Source organism: Corvus brachyrhynchos, unplaced genomic scaffold (assembly GCF_000691975.1).
Source record: "Corvus brachyrhynchos isolate BGI_N302 unplaced genomic scaffold, ASM69197v1 scaffold97, whole genome shotgun sequence".
In the NCBI taxonomy this organism is placed as follows: Eukaryota; Metazoa; Chordata; class Aves; order Passeriformes; family Corvidae; genus Corvus; species Corvus brachyrhynchos.
Genome location: NW_008239758.1, coordinates 7363126 through 7385350, shown reverse-complemented (window position 1 = coordinate 7385350; position 22225 = coordinate 7363126). Strand labels below are relative to the sequence as shown.

General features: G+C 44.6%; 1 long non-coding RNA gene across 4 annotated transcripts in view; it reads right to left on the bottom strand.

Annotated features, from left to right (window-relative positions):
- The window catches only part of LOC108448737, a 213677-nt gene that overhangs the window by 131556 nt on the left and 59896 nt on the right, over positions 1 to 22225 (bottom strand). For 3 of the 4 annotated variants that reach the window (XR_001864739.1, XR_001864737.1, XR_001864738.1), the window contains exon 3: positions 14922 to 15139. The exons of the other annotated variant lie outside the window; for it this stretch is intronic. This is a non-coding gene — a long non-coding RNA (uncharacterized LOC108448737). The remainder of the gene's footprint in view (positions 1 to 14921; positions 15140 to 22225) is intronic. 4 annotated transcript variants of the gene reach the window in all.

Here is a 22225-nt window from a genome sequence, read left to right as displayed (position 1 = left end):
CTGGCGGACCATTAAGCACAATAAAATGCTTCCAACTCTTGGCCGACTTTTTCTTGACTGTTCTTTCTTTTGCATCTATTTTGCAAGTATGGGCTGCTCCAGATCTTACTGAAGGAAAAGAAGTAGAACAGAGCTCAATAATCCTACTTTCAAACAGATATTAAGTCCTGATGAGCATTAACAAATCTAAACAGTGCAGAAGTACCAAAAGAGGAAAAGACCAACTTCACGAGGAGTTCATGATCCTACATGACCACACCTGAAAAATCTTTGGGGAGGACTTGAGCCCGGGGTAACAGGCTTCAAGTGAAGAGAAATGTGTGCCTTGAAACTTGCCTCAGACTCCATTCAAACACCTGTTTGAATCCAACAGGGCAAATCCTGGGACTTCTTTGCTGCTCAGGATGTTCATCAGTGACATCAGTACAGGATGTCACAGAGTCTCCCCCTGGAATACGCCTCTATTCATCTCACCTCCCCTGCTGTGCTGCTGCTATATTTATCTTTGCTGTTGCCAGTCATTTAGATGTCAGTTTGCTCAGAACAGGACTGACACAAACTGCAGAGTTACCATTTTCTTAAAAGATTCTTTCTTGAGCTGTGCTTTGCTTTAGCATTCCTTCAGCAGTGGGCTCAAATGATTGTGTGCTCCCTCAGACTAGGAGACACTGCTAGAGGAATATCAAGAATGTGGAATTTAAACACCTGGTCTCCTCAATTCATGAATTAACCAATCACAAAAAAATAAAACTGGCATCTGAGCTGCACACTGCTGTTGCTTTATGATATACTTAACCCAAACTCCCTAATCTCATATTCCATTAATAGAATAACCAAGATCACAATTTGAGGGAGCTCCAAAGACAAAAGCTTGCTGGCTCTAGGTGCTATCTCAACTAATGGGATATTATTTCAATGAGAAAATTAAATAGATGTATAGAGAAAACTAAATAAATATGTACAGCATTGCATTCATTTTACATGGAGATTTCTCAAGGGAAAAAATACCTTTTCTGGAGAGCACATTGTTTTAGATTTTTCCATGAAAATATATTCCCTCCCTTCTTCCTGGCTCTTCTCCTTAGATTTTTCTGGTTTTCTTTGCCCAAAGGTGTTGGCTCCTTTTCTCTGGCTTGGCCCTCTATGGGTTTCAAGATTATTCCAAGTTGTTTTTACACAGCCTTCTGGATCATGTTAGGAAAAGGTGCTTTAAAAACACGTTAAAATAATGTTATTTTTAAATGGAGTTCAGGACTGACAAAGGCACTGGGCTGGCTGACGATCCAATTTGTTTCCATTAGGAATACATTCCCAGTTGGCCAGTCAAAAGCATGGAGAAAATGTTTATTGACATTGCCATGTAAATATGTCATTAGCTTTTCTTTAACACAACCAGCCTCCAAACCATGTGTATTTCAGCTCCTTCCCATTCATCCAGCCATTTACTCTACACCTTGCATGTGTGTAGGGGAGCACCGAGGCCAGAGCCAAGCAGGAGAGGTTGTGCATGACCTGCCAAGGGGCTCATTCCTTCCTGCACCGGGGTTGGCAGCAAACTGGAGGCAAAAACCCCAGGCACAGAAGTGTCTCCACAGACACCTCTATGCTTTGGCCAAACTCACTTGGTGAGTTTTTACTGAAACAGGAGCTTGATCATCACAAGAGGTCAAGTAACGCATGAACTTGTGCCCTGCTGCCTCATGCTCGGGGGACAGCTTCCCCTGCCTTAGTCCCACACAGTTAAGCCATAATCAAATCTTAAGACAGGTTCAGGCATGAAGACCCAGAGCAGGAGGAAATCCATCCACAAAGAGGGCAAATGCAAGCAAACAGAACTTCTCTCCCCAGAGCAATACCATGACATCAATAGAATGCTGCCTAAAGCATCCCTGGGTCAGCCGAAAGCAGCTTGCTCCCTCCTGCTCTCTGCCAGAGCTGGGATGTCACATCAGCTGGAACTTCAGGTACCTGCTGTGTTCCAGGGATGAAAAGAGACTCAACATTCCCTGAAAGTCAAATCCCAAAAGGAGTCAGGCAGGTTCCACATCACATAACAGCCACAGCAGGACGACGCCTGCTCCTTGCCATCAGCTCGCCCCTGCAGCAGAGAGAAAAGCACAGAAATCCCCTTCACACCCCAGGGTTTTTCAAGGGTGTGTTTCTTCCTGACTTGCCTCCTCTCCTTTCAAATTATACAAACCTGAACTTCCTCCCTGGCTGTGTGTTCAGGGTGTTTCATTGTGCCTCCATTGTTTTGAATTGTTTGCTAATTTCTGGGAAGCAGCTCCACTTTCCACACCACTGGGATTATGTAAAGGGGGCAGAGACGATACAGAGCCATTGGTCATTCACTTCTCAACAGGGGAGCTCATTGATTTAACTAAAAAAGTTTGCACTGTGCTGAGAGCTCTGAATTTCTCCAAACCACAACTTCAAACTTTTAAAAAGATTACAATCAACATTGCTATTAAAACACAGAATCTGCTCTCAGAAGAGAAGAAATCTGTCCTAACACAATAAACTACTGATTGTTTTGAAAGCTTGAGTTGAAAGATAGAACACTGCTAGCCCCTGGATAAAACTTAGAGACCTAATAGTCTGAATTTCACATGCCACATATTGAGAAAAAAAATACACTTTTTCAAATAAAAATGGTCATTTTTTAGAAAACAATTTACAAAGATATGGACACAGAGGGTAAGATTCAAGCCACGTGCTGAAAACCTGTCTTCTTGATACTTCCTGAAGTCTCTTCCCCTTCCTGATCCAAACTCCATTGGTTCCAGTACCATCAGAAGAGATATCCATCTCTCCCATTAAGGGGAAGCCATTGCCATGTTTAGCTCTAAAATTGAGCCTATGTAATGCATGGTAAGAAAGGGTTCTGATCTACTTGGAGAGCATTCAGAATTAGCACTTCAAAGTGTGATGTAAGGAAAGAACAGCAACATATCCAGCTACAGTAAACCCAGAAAAAAGTAGTCTCACTCCCACAAAATTCCTTTGCATTGTTTCAACAATTTTAAAAGATAGCAAAAATTTTAATACTGCAAATTTTTAAAATATTAATAAGTACTTGGATTATTATATCTTGTTAGCTCCTGACTGCATTTGCTCCCATCACTGTTACATCCAAGGTGCAGCTCTGAGCTCCATGGCTCTCCAGCCAGCTCCTCTTACTGTTCATGGAGTGCACAATCCCACGCTGTCCACCCAAGCCTCAGCCAGCTGAGGACTCCTGGGCTCAGAGGCAGCTGTATTGCCAGAATCTCACACAGTACTTAGCAAGAAAACGTATTCCAGATAATCAGTGCATCTGACAAACAGGAAAAGGGTCACAGCTCTGAGAAATGGGTTCCCAGTGCATTCCCTTCACACATGCAACCTTGTCCTCCCCAGATGAACAGCTGGGAGCCAGCTGAAATATAAGAACTCCAGACTCCAGACTGTGCTCTCTGTTCGGGGTTTAAGACAATTACACAGTTATTTGGTGTAAGAAAAGTCAGTCAAGGCGTAGACAAACTGTTTTATTGCTCACCCAGCTACATAACATATTTCTAGGAGTGCAAACTCATCTGTCTTTCCACTATTTTACTGTCATTATAAGGTTGGGAATAGGAAGTCATTTTTCACAAGATGGATCTTTAACTAGTTAGAAATTAAACTGCTCAAATGGGTGAGTCCTGTGGAATGGAACATCTGTTATCTGGGGCTCATGGCTTTGGTTGCACCTTATTTATCATCACAGCAGGTCCTTCTCCAAACCCAACCTCACTCACCAAGTTCCCAAGACACAAACGCAAGCAAAAGACATGTGACAATGAGACAGAAAGGTCCAAATCCAAAAGCTCATTACAAAACAAAGCAACAGAGTATCAAAACTGAGCAGCTGTGCTAAGGGAAACAGGACTGTCTCCCAGAGCAACCCCATCCTCCTAAGCTGAGTGGGCAGATCTGTCTTTCATCATCCCCAGCCTCTCCACCTCAGTACATCCTCCTCTCAACTGCTGCTGCCAAGCTCCTGTCCTGTAGGCAATAGACAACACGTGGGCGTCCCATGAGACTGGTCCCAAGCAGATCAATGCCATCAACACTTCCACAGCCAGTTTCCTGCCCCAGCATGATGGTACATTTCACCACGTTGACTGTCCCCATCACTGGTGAATGTCCCAGGCCCTCAGAGGACCTGAGCTGGAGCAGGTCTGGCAGATCCTGCAGTGCAAAGGGCAGAATTAGCCAAAGTGCACATCTTAGTCTTCCCTGATTCTCCTTCTGAGGCATCTCAGAAGGGACAGGACACCGTTATATTTTTACTCCTGCTGTGTGGGGAGCATATTACTCTGTCTTGGTAATTTATCTGACTCTATTTATTTATTTTACTTCTTGTTACAACAGGCAACTGAGCTGTGCTTCATCCTCTCAGATTTTAAAGGCATGAGGTGGCTGCAGTGGGTGTTTCACTATGACCTCATGGGTAACACTTGCTGCCATAATGTTATGCAGATCTCTGCACTCTGCTCCTGGTTGAAACAGAAAATCAGATTTTTTAGGAAAAACAAACACCTTGGATAGAAGCAATGTTTCCCTGCAAGGATATTGCCACTGTAACCAATTTGCTCTAATAGCAAACTTCAACCACTGGTAAAAAATTGCAAAAATAACAATGATTCTTAAAACCATGCTTTTCAGCTGCTACCTGTGAATGTCTTGGGGTTTTTTCCCCTTACAGTCTTCTGCTATGCTTTCAAGTAGATGTCTATGGATTGTTGATTTTCTTAAAAAAGTTGATGTTAGTAATAATCTCAGATTTCTCACTAGGGGATGAAATTCTAAGACTCATTCCTGTCACTTCCATTTTTTTACTGCTACAACTTCCTTTAAAGAGGAGGAAAGCACCCCATCTACATATTCTAGAAGCAAGAAATATTTCCAATACCTCTTCACTTCCTTGTCAAGAAAGCACATCTACCCTCTCACCCACCACATCAAAGAACTCTTCTTCCAGTCTCAGATGAACACCTGAAAGAATCCAGTGGTCCAGGGCTGCTTCCCTTGCTGTTTAGCAAGGGTTAAAGTGACTGCCCTCTACTACTTATGAAATTAAGCTCCAAATTATTTGCTTCTAAACACTATCATCACGATCACCAAGAGTCCCTAGAAGTAATTATACGGCTTTTATAACCAGTGAAAGAATAAAAAAATTAAAGGTCAAACCTTTTTTGCACCAAAAGTTTGCTTCTTTCTTTTTTTATAGGCAAAAGAATCTGAGAGAGATAGAGGCTGAATTATTGTGGCCTTTCTGCCTCCCAGCTTTTTAATTAGTAGAATTGCACAGCTATGGCTTAAAATACTGTCACCCTGAAACTAGGGTGACTGACTTTGAATTTACTGAACATTAAAGGTATATTTACTATATAAATTGCAGGGCTGTGCACTTCTGAACGACACTTGCATTCATCTGAACGTCACACATCAGACCACTCTATAAACATGCTATTTAAGACTCACAGTATGCCAGCAAGTGCAGGCAGATGTTGAAAACCTTCTCTACTGCAATTGTTTCAGTGGCTCTTTTCATCCTCTAGTTTACATCAGGAAAAACTAGAAATTATGGAGCACCAAAGGCTCAGGGAACAGAGTGCAGGGCTGTGAGAACAAAAAAATAATAATCAAGATAAAAACCAGGATATTTATTGCCAGGAAAAATCTATCTTAGAGTAACAGGGATTGTTTTCACAGCCCACAGACTAACTTCCGAGGTCAAATCTCAACTCAAATAAATTCACTGGTTTATACAAAGGTTCATAGCTTACACACCTGCACATACCATGACAGCTTCTTTATCTAAAGGTACCTCAAATATGAGTCAAACACACTGCTCAGTAAAACAAGAGACAGGTCTTGGCCCTGAGTTATGGCAATCTTTTGTTGAAAACCTTTTCACATGTTAGTTCCCTGCTGAGAGAAGTAAATACCTCAAGCACAGAGTTGAACACAATGAACTTTCCTCAATATTTCTATTTTTCACTCTGTCACCTTTTGACAATTAAAATCAGTGTATACACAAAAAACCAACCTGCATAAAACCCGCAGGTGCAAACCTCTATTTACAAGCCCCTTGCCATGGGCAACACCAGACCAGGTTGCTCCAAGCCCCATCCAACCTGGCCTTGAACACTTCCAGGAATGAGGCATCCACAGCTTCTTTGGTGTTACAAGTGTCTATCTAGGCTGTAAAATGATTGAAGATTCTTCAGGCAATGCTACTTGAGAGACTAAATGTTCCTTGAGAGACTAAACTCACAAACATTTCTCACGCTGTCTCTACTGCTCAAGCCAGCTTTCTGTGAGTTAGCTCACATATCTGCCAATGAACAGGTATTGCCTTTGCTGGGGGGACTCGTAAAATTCATTACCAGGACTTCAAGGTTTTATTAGAATTTCTTTCATGAGGTCAAATCAATCAGAGAGATTTGTATGAGTTTCCACCCGTTAAGCAGTGCTGGGGTTGTTGGGGCCCTGGCTCTGCTCCCCTTGCTAACACAACAGAAACCCAGTATCTGATCTTCCTAATGGAACTGAGTCATGGTTTCAAAAACCCCATCCAAGCTTTACTGCTCACACCTGCACTGAGCACTCTGAGGTGTGTTCTGCACACATACCTTTGCCATCTCCTCAGCATCTTACTCAATATACATTTCCCAAAAGTACCCAGCTGGCACCAGCACATTCCTTTGGAAGCCAGAGCCTGCTGCAGTGTGGAATCACTCCAGGGAAGACAACTCGTATCGGCTGAGAGCCTGACCTGCTTAACTTTGGGTACCCTATAATTCTGTGTCTTCCTTTGCAACAACCTGATCTGTTAACTACATCCCTGTACTCCAACCTGCTAGGAAAACTCATTTTTAGTTCATTCTCACTAAGTGCATAATCAGGTCTTTGCCTCTACTGTGTATAGGGATGGGTGGAGGGGGGGGAAGACTGAAAGAGGGGATGTATTTTTTTTTTTTTAATTTTTTTTTAAGAGGTGTGATGTGATTTTTATTGTATGACTATTCACCTGCTTTCTGTGACCTCCTAAACGTATTTAAGAGGGAATTTGACACTGGGACCAAACATGAGGCTGGGGGAGAAGTCAGCTAACAAAAACCACATGTGCTCAAGCATTTTGCTTTGCCTCGCTAATATTGAAGAGATTTGTTTTGCTCAGTAAAGCACTTGCATTTCAGCTCAGTCCTGCAGGGAAAAGCTAATCCTCAAGTTATGGCAATACAGGCAGCTGATATGGGGAAGGAAGGAGGGGGCCAGAGAACCATGGGAAGGAGAAAGGAAAGACTCAGCATTTTAGCCTGACCTGACTCCAGGTTCACACGAGAAGAGGTGAAGCTGCAGCTGTCATGCCAAAGGGAAATGCAGTCATTTATAAACCCAAGGAAGTCTCCTGGGAAAGAGAAGTAACAAAAAAACCACCAAAACTAGAGTTAAGGGCAGGTTTTTCCCACCGGGTGAGAGACCCAGTGCAACCAGACCAAACTCTGGCACTGCTCTCAGAGCAGCTCTGGCCAGACTTCCTCCCTGTCCCAGCAGGGGCAGATGCCACCTGCCTTTTCCACATCATCTCTCCAGGAGAAGACCTCCTCCAGCGTGAGAAGCTCCACCATCAAAGCACAGAAATCCATCCCTTTGCTAATATACAGAGGATCTCATGGGAACAGCTACTGTCCACAGTGGCTGACGGCTGAGGAAAAAAATCAAATTATATCTCCTTTCCTCCCCCCCATCCTGAATATATCACTTTCACTTGAAGTTTGACTCATATCTGCTTTTGGAGAGCAGGAGAAAACTGTTGTCTGTGCAGCTGAATAGGGAACAACCACTGTGAATATGCATGATCTGATACTGGTATCTCTTCAGGTATTTCAGCACACCTCAGAGGTGAGAGAGAGAAGCAAGGCTGAGTACTCAGGAGGTTAACAACCACAACAAACAGCAAATCATTCAGAAAAACATTTGATCAACACAGAGACAGAAAATTGTATAGCAAACTGGTCTGTGACCTATGGGGCATAACAACTCAAATTGCAAGAAGGGCTCATGGGGAAGGAAATAAAAAAAACAGCCAGCAGGATTCCCAGCCTAAAATAAAAACTACAGCTGCCAGCTGGTTTGTTCACATCGAATATCCAAACTAGGCTTTCTGGTTTCTCTAAAACTCATTTCATGAGGAAAAATAAAATTGTGATAAAAATACAATTCCTTTCTTACGGTAGCTACTTGGGTTCATGGTTTCTGTGACCTGCCATTGAGAAAGATGTGATGGCAACTGTCCTCCTTGTGCTAAGTGCCCTGGCAGCAAGTGCTTAGCCTGGCAGGGGAGCCCAGGGTTTCACCAAAGGGCAAATTATATCCTGCTAATTGAACCAGCATCATTTTAGAATCTCCCCATGAGCCTGTCAGGTTTGTGCATGGGCAACTGTGAAGATCTTAATGGACCTGGGAGGCTGAATCAAATAGAAGGACCAAGCAAGAGCAGAGAAAATGGGACACAGCAGGAGGGTATCAAATCCTTTTGGGTTAATAACGCACCTTCCCGGGATGTGAAGCAGAAGCCCAGAACTCCGGGCTGTGTTCATTAATTGCCATGCACGAGAAAAACCCAGCAAGGCTCCCAGCACACACAAAGCTTTGGCAGAGAGAAAGGAGGGGCAGGGGAAACAATCCAGCCCTCCCCAAGCAATGCAATTAATACATTTGCTGCAGCTTTGTGTCATGTTCCCTCAGCACCACTCAGCTCCAGTTGTCAGCATCTGTCTGGAATGAGCTGCTCCATGAAGCCAGTGGCCCCACTCACATGGAGAGGCAAGGGATAAGATTTCAGGAAAGGCTGAAGTCCACTGTTAAGGGATTCATCCACATATATTGCCTGTCAGCTACAGCTGAGGTACAATATTGGCTGCCCTTCTCCTGGTGAGTAATAACGGGACTTTGCTGAAGACAGAGGTACCTGACTTCCATGGAAACCAAAGTTTAGTTCCGACCTGATGACTAAAATACAGCTCACTTACTTGTGAGAGGAGGTGCCAACAATGAAATATAAAAGGGGACTCGAAGGAGTATCTCTGCTTTTGCTCCTGAATCATCTCTGCTCTGCAAGAGTACAGGCAGAAATGCAACAGCAATACCTGAGCATTAGTAAAAAACCCGACAAAATCAAGTGCGTGCACAGAGAGGCAATTCCTTTTTCTGAGCATGAGGAATCAGAGCAGAAAAACCAGATAAAAAGGAATTTTTTTATCATCCCAGATGTACTCAGTAGAGGATCTGAGGCCCAGAGAAGCTAAATAACTTGCCTAAGATGAAACAAATGGTTGGAAGGTGGATCTAACGTATAAATCCATATATTATTTGAACCTATTCAGTACTCTGACCATGCTTTCTCTCTCATATGGTAATTCATAAATAGGCTTGGGTGTATACCTCATAATACCATTTATTACATACATACATCTTCCAGCATAGGCAACCAAGCTCCTACGGGATTTGACTCCTGGGCTTAATTGGCAGGCTTGTTTGTGGAACCAGCAGGTGCATTAGAAGTGAACAGAGAGCACATTCTCACATCACAAAATATGTGCTGCAAACCATGTTATGAGAGACTAAGCCAGGGAGCAAGCACAAAACCATCCAGCACCATCCAGCCCCTCCAGATGGCCAGGAGCCCAGGGAGGAGCACCACGCGCCCTCCCAACCAACAGCCTGGGATGCCCTCAGGCTGCCCACACAGGCACTCAAGGAGGGCTTGAGTCATTTGCACCATCTTTTCCTTACCTCTCGCACCTCTTCTCCTCAGTGCTTAATCCCAGTGAGTAAGTAACAGGGCTTTCATACTGGATTCACTTTGGCCATAGCAAAAAGAGAAGTACCAGAAGGAAGAAGCAAGAATTTGGAGAAGACTGTGGCTGATGTGGAGCATCCACTTCATTGGCCAAACATTGTTCCTGACTCCTGACTCCTTACTCCTTTCTGGTTGGTTTGTATGAGGGCAAGGAACATCAGATGCCACCGGTCTGTGCAGACCCACTTATTACCTCAGAAGATGCAGGTTTGTGATAGGGACTGGAGAGAAAATTGTCTTTTAATACCTTCCTCCAATGCATCTTGATTCTGCTACCTACTGCAAAAATCTGGTCTGAATATGGCTGATTCCAAACCCCTTTAAAGGAAGAACCACATTAAAACAGCTGAAAATTTCCCTTGTCCTCACCTTACCAAAGTGATTTTTTCTTTTTAAAATTGCTATGAAACAAAGAGAATGGCTCAAATGGAAAGAAATTATCTCCATTGATCCAAAAATAATTTCATGGAAAACTTTGGGCCAAAGAAAAGGAGACATCTTCAAACTATGCGTGTGACTGACATCTCTTACCAGGCCCAGATGGGAGTGATGCCTACAGGAGTGTTTAAAATTAGTCTGGGTAACAGGATTGCTGCTACTGTTGTTGGGAACTGTCCTATGGCCAAATTTATTTCACTCTCAGTATGTTTTTCCTGATGTTCAGCCAAAGTCGCTCTCTTTGTTTCATTGTTAAGTGTGCCTGTATCTCTGTACCACTCAATGCCTTCCCTCCTGGGAGTCTTTACCCTCAATAATGTATAGTTTATTTATTACAGTGACTCTTCGCACAAATTTAATCATGGCAGTGGGTGAAAAGGGTTGGGACAGGCAGATAAAGCTTATCACGTGTTTTAAGCCTCATCTCTCACTCCAACAGAGAGGTACTTTCCCCTCTGAACACTAAAGATCCCCAGTCTGACCCAGCAGCTTTTCAACAATTCCAGGAGGCAAAACAGCATCTCATAAAACCTGGGACTACATCCCACTCTGAAGGACAAAATGACACACTCTAACAGGATTTTACCCTGTGCAGGACTCAAGTCAATCGTTTTTCCCTTGAAAACAAGCTGCAAATAATTGGATAAGCAGTGTCCTATTTCCAGGATATAGACCAATGTACTTGGAGTTGCTCCAGCTCTGCTGCTGTGATAAACTCAGTTTAGATTATCCCTTCTGCACACACAACTCACAGAGAGAAATTGGATTGCTAAAAGCAAAGCAAAGGTAAACACCAGTTTTGGAAGTTCCCCTAGTGCCATCCAGGATTCCTCCCCACTTAGGGGTATGTTGGCTGATTTTTACTACACGTTCTTCTATTTGCTAAAACATCCAACTGCTGTTCAGGAAGACCCAATTATGAAAAAGAAATCCTGCCACAAAAACATACAGTAAATACACACAGAAACCACTTTGCAACAGCCCCAGGGTAGTCACACCTTCCCAGGATGGAATCATCCCCAGCTGTGTTATGGTTGTCCAAATCACACTGCTGGTCCCAGTTACACAACAAACTCCTCAAGGCTTGAATCGACATCATCTAAATTTGTGCAGATTCCAGAAGGCTTCTCACATTCAGCAAACTGTTTCTCTTGGGCAGAAGCCTGACCATGCTCTTTATCCACCACTGCAGCCCCCAGGCTGGTTTCTTTTGGGGTGGACACCATTGTCTGTCCCCAGGAGCCATTCACATCGACAAATACTGATTCAGTCCCACCTGCCCTGTCTTCCTGACACCGACCTTCAAGGGGGCCTTAAGACAAGGATAACATAGCTGGGCTTGCAAGAAGAATGGGATCCAACAATTACCAGTCTTCCAGTCATTCAAACCCTTTCTTTAACATACCGTGGATTTTTTTTTTCCCCTGACTCAATTAGAAAGCTGCACTCATTTTTTCCCTGCCTTTAGCATCTCCCTCTGGTTTTTCCTAACAAGGTAAGTTGCAACATAAGCTGGCAGCCCCTGCAAACAGGAACAAGAGCACACTCTGTGATCTCAGAGGAGTTTGGACTTGTGATTTGCTCTGAACACTGCTATGGAGAAGCTCTCTCCAGATGTGTTGTGCTAGACAGAGATGCTCTCTAGCATAGGGAGGACAGCTGGTATTTAAAGTGCTTAAAGCCATAGGAAGGCAGCAAGAAATTGGTCAAACAACCCAGTGATGAGGCACCAAGAAAGGTTTGTAGCAAAGGTGGAAGTCTCCTTTCTGAGTTTCAGGAATAACTGCATATATAGAGTTCCTCAAATGCCTCCATCAGCACACAGAAGCAGTTTTTTAATTTCTGGCTCTCTGAGAGGAATGCAGTTGGTTTTGGCTCCTCTGTTCTGTCTACTGGGCAAGGAACCTGAAGAGGAGCTAAATTCAGCCAGTCTGGAACAGCAGTGGCCCAGCCACCAGGTGGGCCAGCCCCAGAGCCACCTTCTGGTGGGGCAGGCTACATATTCTATGGAATAATTCCTGCCAGGCTCCCCCAGAGTTTTCTTCCAAGGTCCATACACAGAAGAATTCAGGGAAGGTGCCCTCAGTCTAGCCAGGCTGTTCTGGATGCCTTTAAGTTCTCTGTGAAACCCTCAGGGCAGTGTTAGCCCAAGGATTCTCCAGCAAATGGGACCCTTTTATGGGAAAGTCTAGACTTCCTAATGACCTTGGAAAAGCAGCCAAGTGCTCCTCCACCCAGCCAGTGCTGCCTGCAGGCTGCTGTCTCTGTCCCACTGCCTGGGGAACCTTTCTCCTGCCATTGCTTCATATTCTGCAGCTGCTTTTGGTCTTCAATGTGACAAATCACTTGTTTCACAGACTTTCCTCCCCTGATACTCCTTATCTGCGTGGTTAACATAATAATTCCATATCTTCATCACCAAACAGGTACCCTTGGAGGTAACATAAAATGCTGTTGACTAAACGCATTTATTTTCTTAAAAAAAAATAAAAAAATTAAGTACCTAATACATTTCCTGACTCATTCCTACATGCACCCCTCAGCATTTTCCCTTTGCCAGTATTAGCTACACAGCCAGCACAGCTTCCACTACTGCTTCCCTCCTCACACAGGCCTCAGATGAACTCCCAGCACTCCCTCCAAGTACTCCAGGTAGGCTTTATTCCCATCTCACCTCCTCAGCAACACACTAGATCAGTTTTCTCAGCTCCAACAGGAGAAAAGAAACGAGAATGCGAATAACCCCTTTGCAATCTTCCCCTCACCACCCTTGCCCTTTCCTTCCCTACCCATGGGCTTCAAGCATGAACAACACAGAGCAGAATCATGGAATGGTTTGGGTTGGAAGGAACCTCAGAGATCATTTCATTCCAATCCTCTGCTAGTGACAGGGGCACCTTCTGCTAGACCAGGTTGGTCCCTCAAGGTTCTGTGGATGGTCCTTCTGCACACACACAGGACACATCCTCACACAAACCCCTCTGCACTGAGTGGTCCTGACCCCACATTTGAGGAAGGAGGAAGCTCTCCCTGCTCTCCTCACACATCCTGGCTCCGGGGCTGCAAAGCACCACACACAGACACCGTCTCTGCACCTTTAAACCTGCTGAATGGCTCAGTTCAGAACATGAACAGAGTGTTTGACTTCAGCAGAATTTAACCAAAGAGGCACAACTTTCTTTGGCTCCTCCGGCACTGACGCACAGCTCTCTTGCATTATGTTCCCTAATGAGGGCCACCTGAAGCCCAAAACGGTGCCTGAGCACAACACAGCACTCTCTTTTCATGATGGGCTAACAAAAAAAATAATACTCTGATTATTTCTCACTCACAGATAAACTTGGCCATCACACTAAGGAAATTAAAGCAAATAGAACCAGTCTGTCAACTGGAACGCTCTGCCTGCCCTGGCTGTTACTTTACATGGATCTTAAATTAAATGTCAAATAGTGTTTGGCACAAGAGCCTTGTGACTGCCCTTAGAGAAAATCTGACACCTTTGCTAACTGTTTCCCACTGCTCTCTACTGCTTGGCAAGGGGTCGGGGAAGTACAGACTGTCTCACTGCTCTCTGTTTTTTCCCCTTATTTTTCTCCATGAAGAATGCATGAAAATAAAGAAATATCTTGTGTTTAATCAAAGTGACTGAAAAGAGTGCAGTGTTAGGTAACATCAGGCACAATTGTGGGGCATTTCATTTCATTTGCTTTCCTGGCACTTCCACCCCAGTTAAGCTGACATAACAAACATCCATCAGTGCTTTCTCATCTCTACCTGCTCCAGTTTCAGTACTTTTGACTCTGAGTTTTAGCAAAACAGGAGCTGAACAGCTCTACCACATAAGGTCAACCGGTCACCTTGCAGTGCCAACACACCTCTGCCAACCTGGTGTCTCCCCCTGCCACAACTTTACCATCACCTGGATGCTGCCTTCCACTGCATCCCCAGGAGATAAGCCATGCACAACACACTGGAGACCTCCCAGGAGCTGGCATTCCCTAGTGCCAGGTTAGGAACTGGGCTTTGAGACAGCAGTCGGGTTATTATAACAAAACAGCAGTGACAACTGAGCCACAGTAACTCTCCATGAGCACACACAGAGCCAAGGGGAAATAGAAATGGGATTGCACCCAGCTGAGACCACCCAAGCTGCCTGCATCATGCTAGTCTTTGTGCAGGGGTGAGCCTGTTCCCTCTTGCCATTCTCCAGGCTGAGCCACCAATCCAAGCAAACGTATCCATCGGCAAGGATGCAGAATTCCCTCTGTTCCATCAGGAACATTGAGGAACAGAAAGTGTTCAGCAGAACTACAGTTCATAGAAACAGAGCACCTGCTGTGAAAGGGCAAAAGCAAAACCAAGTTATCATTAAGTGTCTAGAACCAGAACAAACACTGAGCTGATGTTGCTGCCTTGCGTTTGTCTCCAGACAGCACCAGAAATGCGCTTTCCTTCAAGGTCTGGAAGTTCCATACTGTGTGTCTCTGGATGATAAAGAGCTAACTGCCAATGGCCACAGATTATGTAAGTATATATATACATATTTTAAACTCAGCTGAAGACCAAGTACACTGTTCCTCATACACACCTGGAATCCAGTTTGGGTTCACACACACTTCATCTCCACCCTATTGCTTTAATCCCTGCAGAAAGTTCCTGGCAGCATCAGTGAGGGTTTCAGCTCTGCCTCTGTGCTCTGGGAAGTTCACACTGAGCTCAGAGTGCTGCTACAAGGGCTGTGAGAAGATGAGCCTTTCCCATGGACTTGTTACTATTCCATGTCTGCACCCAGCTGGGGCTCAGGAGCTGCAGAGAAGAAAAAACAGGAACCAATATATTTATTGTTTTAACCCCTCACCTCCCAGAAAAAAAAAAAAAAAGGAAAAAATAGAAGAAAGCCTGTGGGTTGAGGTGAATTCTGGGCAAAAGCTAAAGGGATGTGAAGGGAAGGCAGTGAGTGGAAAATACAAGGAAACAACAGAAAAAAAGAATAGATATTTTCTACAGTATTCTAATTAAACTGTACTATTTTGAATCCTGCATTGATCACACTGGCAGGCAGAACTCACACAAGTGGTGATGGTACTGGGTCTGTCCTGAATTTGTTCCTGCCCCTGTGGAAGTTGGAAAGATTGCTAGAGATGGGGAGCACAAGGGGCTCCTCCTCTTTTGTGGTAACTCCTTCATCAAGACAAAACCATGCAAAGCTAGTGCCAGTCAGAGGTTCAAGGGATGTGTGAAGCTGAAGGTGCCTGAAGGCAAAGGCATAAAAGTGGCTCCAAATTCTGCACTCATTTGCAGTAGGGAAGGCTGAGTTCTTGAATTAAGCTGAAATACATTTGTGCAGTAAGCAGTGCCTTTCATCTAATCATTTTACCTGATATGCACAGTGTTAAGTACTACACACTCCAAATCATAAACCTGGCACAGAAAAATTAAGTGACAACACCCAAAGGTTCCCCAGAAAGCTCTTGGAGCTGATGAGGGAGCACAGACTGGTAGACACCTACCTGTGTCCACTTGCCAGCACTTCCCTATCAAGTGCAATCTCAAAACCCATTCCTTCTGCTCAGCAGTTTTTTGCTATTACAGAGAGATAGCACAGGCTCTTCAAGCAGCACAGTGCTGGCTGACTGGAAACACAGTAGAAAATAAGTATTTTCTTCTTCCATTTTTTTTTTCTCCCCCAAGCAGCCTGTAGCTCTCTGTGATGTGCTCTGCTGATGGGTCAAGCAGAGCAGGAAAGACCCTCAGTACTTCCTATGCAAAAGGGAAGCCTAGTGGGATAAAAGAGATGCTCCACTTTTTCTCATCCTTACCTCTCCCACCATACTTCCCCACACATAACTCCTTGTTCTCAATGAACTCCTGAACTGCTGCAAAGCTCTGCTTAATTTCCTACATGCCCCCGAGGCCTCCCAGGGCTTAAAAGAAAAAGACCTTTGGAAAGGATTAAAAATAGTGCAGGGGAACTTCCATCCTATGAAGTACAGTTATTTGTAAACTGCTGTGCAATTAAAGTGCTGCCTGGGCACAGCAGGAGCTGAGGGAAGTGTGCCATGAGCTGTGCCTTTTACATTCAGTCTGAGCCCATGTGTCCATTCTCCTCACCAGCTGACTGAGCTGCTGGCACTGGGTAGTGTCCATCTAATGGGAGAGAGCAGTCTCATCAAGAAGGGGGTTAGAGGGGCAGAGCTGTGGGGGTGGTGCAGCATAGGGTGGTCTGTGTAGCCTGCTCCTCCCCACCTTCCTAACTGCAGTTGTCTCTCCATGGAAAAAATCCTCTTAACTCCAGATCTTTTGCTCAACCAGTGACAGACCCTGTTGTGATACACTTCTCTTTTCCTCCAAAAAATCAGTTTCCATCAGAAATCCAGGGCAGGAGCAGGAAAGACCCCTCCAGCACCATCCCCTGCAGGCTCCAGGATCCGTGGAAAAAACAGCAATTTTCATACCACGTTTCCACGATAGCAGTGAGCGGTGCTGCACAGGCAGAGGGTCACCACTGGAATGCAAGTGTGGGCAGAGGAAAGTTTGAAAAGGGAAAAAAATGCCTCTCCTGCCATCAACACCGTATCTGACAGAAGAGGGAAACAGGAAGAAGGATGCCAGCTGTTTTGATAGCTGTTCTCAGTTTAATGTGTCCTCCAAGGTAAATATACTCTCCTAAAGGAACAAGATCATAATTGGGTCTGTGAAAATTTGCCTCTCAAAACACTAGAAAACCCAAAGTACTGTACCACACAGCCAGGAAAGAAAGGCAAAGATAGAAAATGCTGCTTGAGGGCTACAATATATTAAGACCTGACAGGAGAAGAGACATCCCACACAGCCAGGGAAGAGTCATTGGAAGAAGAGCCAACAACAATTACTGAGGTGATGTCTCAGTCTGTAAGACAGGACTAGAGAAAAGCCTGGAGAGCAAGCTGACTCGTATTTTGCAAGAAAGACCTCGGCCCCGATCGTGTTTCGCTTGCTCCACGGGACAGTTGGCAACCCACAGCTGGGCCAGACTGGCAAAGATCCACCAGCATTTATCCAGCCTTGCCCACCGGCAGCCAAGAGACTGACCGTGGGGACTGAAGGCATTTACTGCTGTGCAGGGCCAGCCCTTTACCACTGCAACAACAGAGAACCTCAGAATGCACATTCTCTCCTAGCACCCATGGGCAGCAAAGGATTTAGCAGGAAAATGCTAATCCCTTTTAATAAGATGAACTTTATGGTCTGTACTTTGCTAGTTTTAATGAGCCCGCCTGCAAGGGTTGATTGATTTACTTGCCTGGTGCTCTTAGACTCAAATTTATTATAATTAAGTTGTTAGTTAAAGAAGTTTGCCTTGCTCTCCATGCCTGGGACCTCAGGTCATTATTATTAGACTCTCACATGCATCACCCCCATCATTCTGCATCTAGAAATTAATGAGAGATTGGCAACGCCACTCCCCTCCCCTCCACCCCCCACGCCGCCCCTACCATGGTTACTTTGGCAGCAGAGGGGCATGAGCAAATGGAAAGGCAGGATGGAATACGGGTTTCTGTGCACAAGCGAAGCGCCTGACTCACAAAACCACTTGGAGCAGAGCGAGCAAGGCGAGGGCAGCCTTCCAGCTGCAGGCACTGCCTGCCTTCATGGCACTTGGGGGCAAGGAGCTGAGTGGACGGTGACAATGTGCAGAGTCTGGGCAGATTTCCGCGTGCTGGACGAGGGAGAACGACTGGAGAGTCATGCTTTTATTTACTTAATCAGTAAAGCAGCTGTTTCCCCCTACCCTTGTCTGGAGAATAATGGGGCATTATGCTCTCAGTGCAATAAAAGGGCCGCACTCACACGATTACATCACATCACCATGCAGAGCCAGGGATGAAGCTCAGGAAGCCAAGGATTCAGCTCAGGAAGAGCCAGCAACAATTGCTGAGGTGATTTCTGCAAGGCACAGACCTGGGGAAGACACAGGACAGAGATTGCTCGTGTTTTGTGAGCTCCACCAGAGGCCGAGGGCTGGCAAGCTCAAACCTTCTTGTGCCTCGCTGCACTCCAGGGATGCAGTCCCAGAGTCTGTATCCATTGGGGAGCACCTACTGTGTGTCCCAACCCCACTTTGAGCCGCAGAATGCCTTCATTTCCCCACTGGCACCATGTTTCTTTCACAAAGCACACGGATGCATGAGCTTATCACTGCTGCGCTCAGCCTGAAGCTCCTTTTGCTATTGACGGTGTGCGACATCCAGAATACAAATTCCTTTCGACACACTGTATTTTTGCTGCCCTATTTGAGGTATCTCTACCCTAGTGCAATCTCAATCAGTGATTAGATTTCTTAGCCATTACAGCAAGCAAATAACAAGATTTCATTGTTAATAAATAATAATAAATAATTTTCCAGAGACGTTTACCCATCTTCCAACCTAGCCAGACACAAGCCAGCTCCAAAAGTGAAGTTGTGTAACTGGATTATGCAGTGCCCTCTGCAAGCTAATAAATTCTGCTTGAGTTAACTCTGGCCACGTGGCATTTGGCCAGGTCAGCTCACAGCAGGTCAGCTGAGAGCTTGGGTCAAGAGAGCTCTTGCTGTGAGGAACAGGCTGGATAAACTCTCTGAGCACACTTTGAAGGTGGATTTAGCCAATCCACAAAAGGGTTTGCGCCATTCACCCTATGGGAGTCTGCTGAGGAAGGAAGACAGAATATACATGAGGTGTGTGCTAGCTTCACTGTCTGAGTTCCAACAGGAGTCATCTGTCTCACTATCACCAAAACATGTGGTTGTATCTAGAGAAGCAGCTACATCAGCATATTTTGACACAGAACCACCAGCAAAAATATCACCATATCCAGTATAATCCAGAGAATGAGAGGACCCTTGAAAGCAGGCAGAGCTCAAGGAACAGAGCAGCCAGACCAAACTACTCTATAAAATTCCTGAAGGAGTCACAGCTGTGAATTTGCCTGCAAAAGTGAGAAGAAAAAGCCCAGGCAGAAGACCCTTGGTGTGCTTTTGGTTTGGACACCCTTCTCTGAATGAAGCAGTCAAGATCTCAATCCCTCCTCTCTTCTACAATCTAGTCATGGGGCTACATAACCACTTTCCTGACCTTAACTGAGGCAATATTTTAATGAGATGCTCTGGGCCATGGTTAAGTCTGCAGACATGTTTATGCACCCTTCCCGAGGAGACGGAAATGATGGGAATGAGTCATGACAGGTGATGGAATGATTCAGACATCCATCCACCCGCTTTCCATGAACTGTATCACTTCTGACTGCAATAAATTGCCCATATAAAAATAATGGGCTGTTAAATTCCAGGGCATCTCTCAAAGTCAGACTCCTATTTCTAGGATGGTATTTTCAATAAGCAGATTTATTTGAGAATTAGAAAAAAATGTTCCCTGGCACATTTAACCCCAGTGCAAGCACTAATGCTGCTATTTAATTAATTAGATTTTAGCCTTATGGACTCTCAAGTTAGTCCAGCTCAGAGCAGGCAGAGAAATACAGAGACCCACAGAAATATGTTGCCAATGAAGTGAAGTTCATAATCAGGCTTAACTCTCACATGTGTTAATGGCTGGAAAAGCTGTAACTATTAGTTCATTTCTGTGCTTTATGAGATGTATTTACATGTTAATGACTATGGTAAGTACAGGAATCTGTTTGAAAATTAAAACATTCCTGTAGACAGGTAGTGAGGTCCAACCAGGCTGACAATGTGCTAAGGTCAGCAAAGTCATCAGGAAAAAGGGAGAAACATGTTACGGTCACTTACATGATAAATATTCTGGATTTCAGTAGCTTTTATGGATATCTCTCCTGATTCAAGATGAGATTTTGTGAGCACACTATAAAAAGTAGTCATAAGTTATTAAATTTATCCTGACTGGTTATTAAGGACAGTGAATGACAATCAAGGGAAGGTACTGGCCCAGCATTTCTTGGAGTCAAGGAGGACTCACGCATTTTCAAGGGAGGAAGAAAACCTCCTTGGTGTTTATAAATGGGAAAATAAAATCCAGACCTGTGACAGGTGGTGCTTCAAAACCCTCTACACCACACCTGACATATATTTTGCAAGCCCTTTGTACTCATGCCCCAGCCAAACTCTAAGTGGTTGCCCACTTTCTAACTCAGGTCAGCTCCTTGTTTTCTGCCAGGAAAAGCCATCAAATAGTGCTGCTGTATTTCTTTTAAAAGCATGTCCTACCCAAGATAAAACAGCAGAAAAGGTCACGGTGCACCTCAGTGCTTCCTTTAATGGCTTCAGTAGTCCTCACTCGCCAAGTGCAGGTTCACTGAGGATATGTCTGTCCAACACCTCCCAAAACCCCTTAAAATCTCTCAGCTTTTCTCAGGGCAGAGTTTACTCCTTACAGTTATTTCTTGGGCGAAAATTTTCCATTTCAGTGGTGGCTTTCTCCTGAAGCCAACACATCCATCTACCTGCTATCCTCACCATCCACCACTGTCATTTTCAGGTCCAGGTCCAATTCAGCAGCAGAGATTTTTTTGTTGGTTCCACCACTGATGCAAATGCAAACCTTATCTGCAGCAATGCTTGATTTCCATTCTGGACCACAGATCCCTCTGCAAGCCTGAACCAACCTCCTTTATAAGATATTTTCAAAGCATGCTTGAAATCCCTTTAATCTTACCCTGCTCTGAAATAAAGTCCATGATGTCTTTCCCTGCCTATCTGAAAAGCATTCTCGCCAAGAGAGTTCACGTTAGTCTCCCACAACACATGTAACTGAATTATGCTTTCAGAAAGTTGCTGTATTGATCTCTCTACTGATAAAAGAAGGCATGTTAAAAGACATTTTTTACTGCTGACATGACTGCACAATAAGCAGGATAGGATAAAAAACATGTTCTTCCTTGCTAGCAGACAAAGAGAACCCCTTGACTACTCCCACAATGGAGAAAAGCAGATCCTAATGTAAAACCAATGCATTAATCATGTTTGATTAAGTAAACAGCGACTTTGCTACTGTGGTAGCCACATGTCATTTGTAATATAGACTCTCTGGTCTGGTTAAATGAAAACTAAATTGGGCTAAACAATCAACTCCACTGTCTGCTTTCAGGCAGATCCGAGAGGGGAAATTCTGCTAAAGGCACTTATTTATCTTTCCATCCTAGCTGAAGTTAGTTTATATATTTGTGTTTACACATAGCTAGGTACATACATTAATGATGGGCTGTGTTGATGAAAAGGTAGGGTTGAGCTGACCAACAAAATAAGCATGGGGAGAGGAGGGGAGGATTGGATCCCAGCCCAGGAAGATCTATGAGGATCTCCCTTGTGCAAAATAGAGATCATGCCAATTTTGTGGTTAGCTGCCTAAACCATACTCTGCCTTTGATCAATGCATTTATTCTAAATTCCCCCAACACCTTGAACTGCCCAATTACAGCTCCAACATTGACAGATCAGCCAGACTCAGTATCTAAAGCTAACCCAAGCCAGATCCAAACCCAAAGTGTTTCTCAGCCCATGGGATACGCTCATCCTTCCCTCCTCCAGCTTTTTCTCCATGAACCCCATGCCCACACCCAGCAGAGCAGTGGATCCCAATTCACCCTCAATGCTTTGCCTCAGGGACACAAGACATCCCAGCTGCCTCTCCAGCTTCCCACCTGACACCCAGACTATGGGGTCAGGGCTGCCACACACATTCTCCCACTGCCTTACAGCTCTGGAGCAATGTCAAGAACTCCAGTCCACTGAAGTCAGTGGAAGTTTTCCTTTTGGCTTGAAGGAGTCTCCCAATCCTCAGGGATGGAGGTGGGACAAGAAGCCAAGTTGGAGAGATGCTGACCAACACAGGACCTTGTCTTCTTCCAGAATCAGCTGCCAGTACTTCAGAGACTTAATCATGCCCAGCTTCTCTT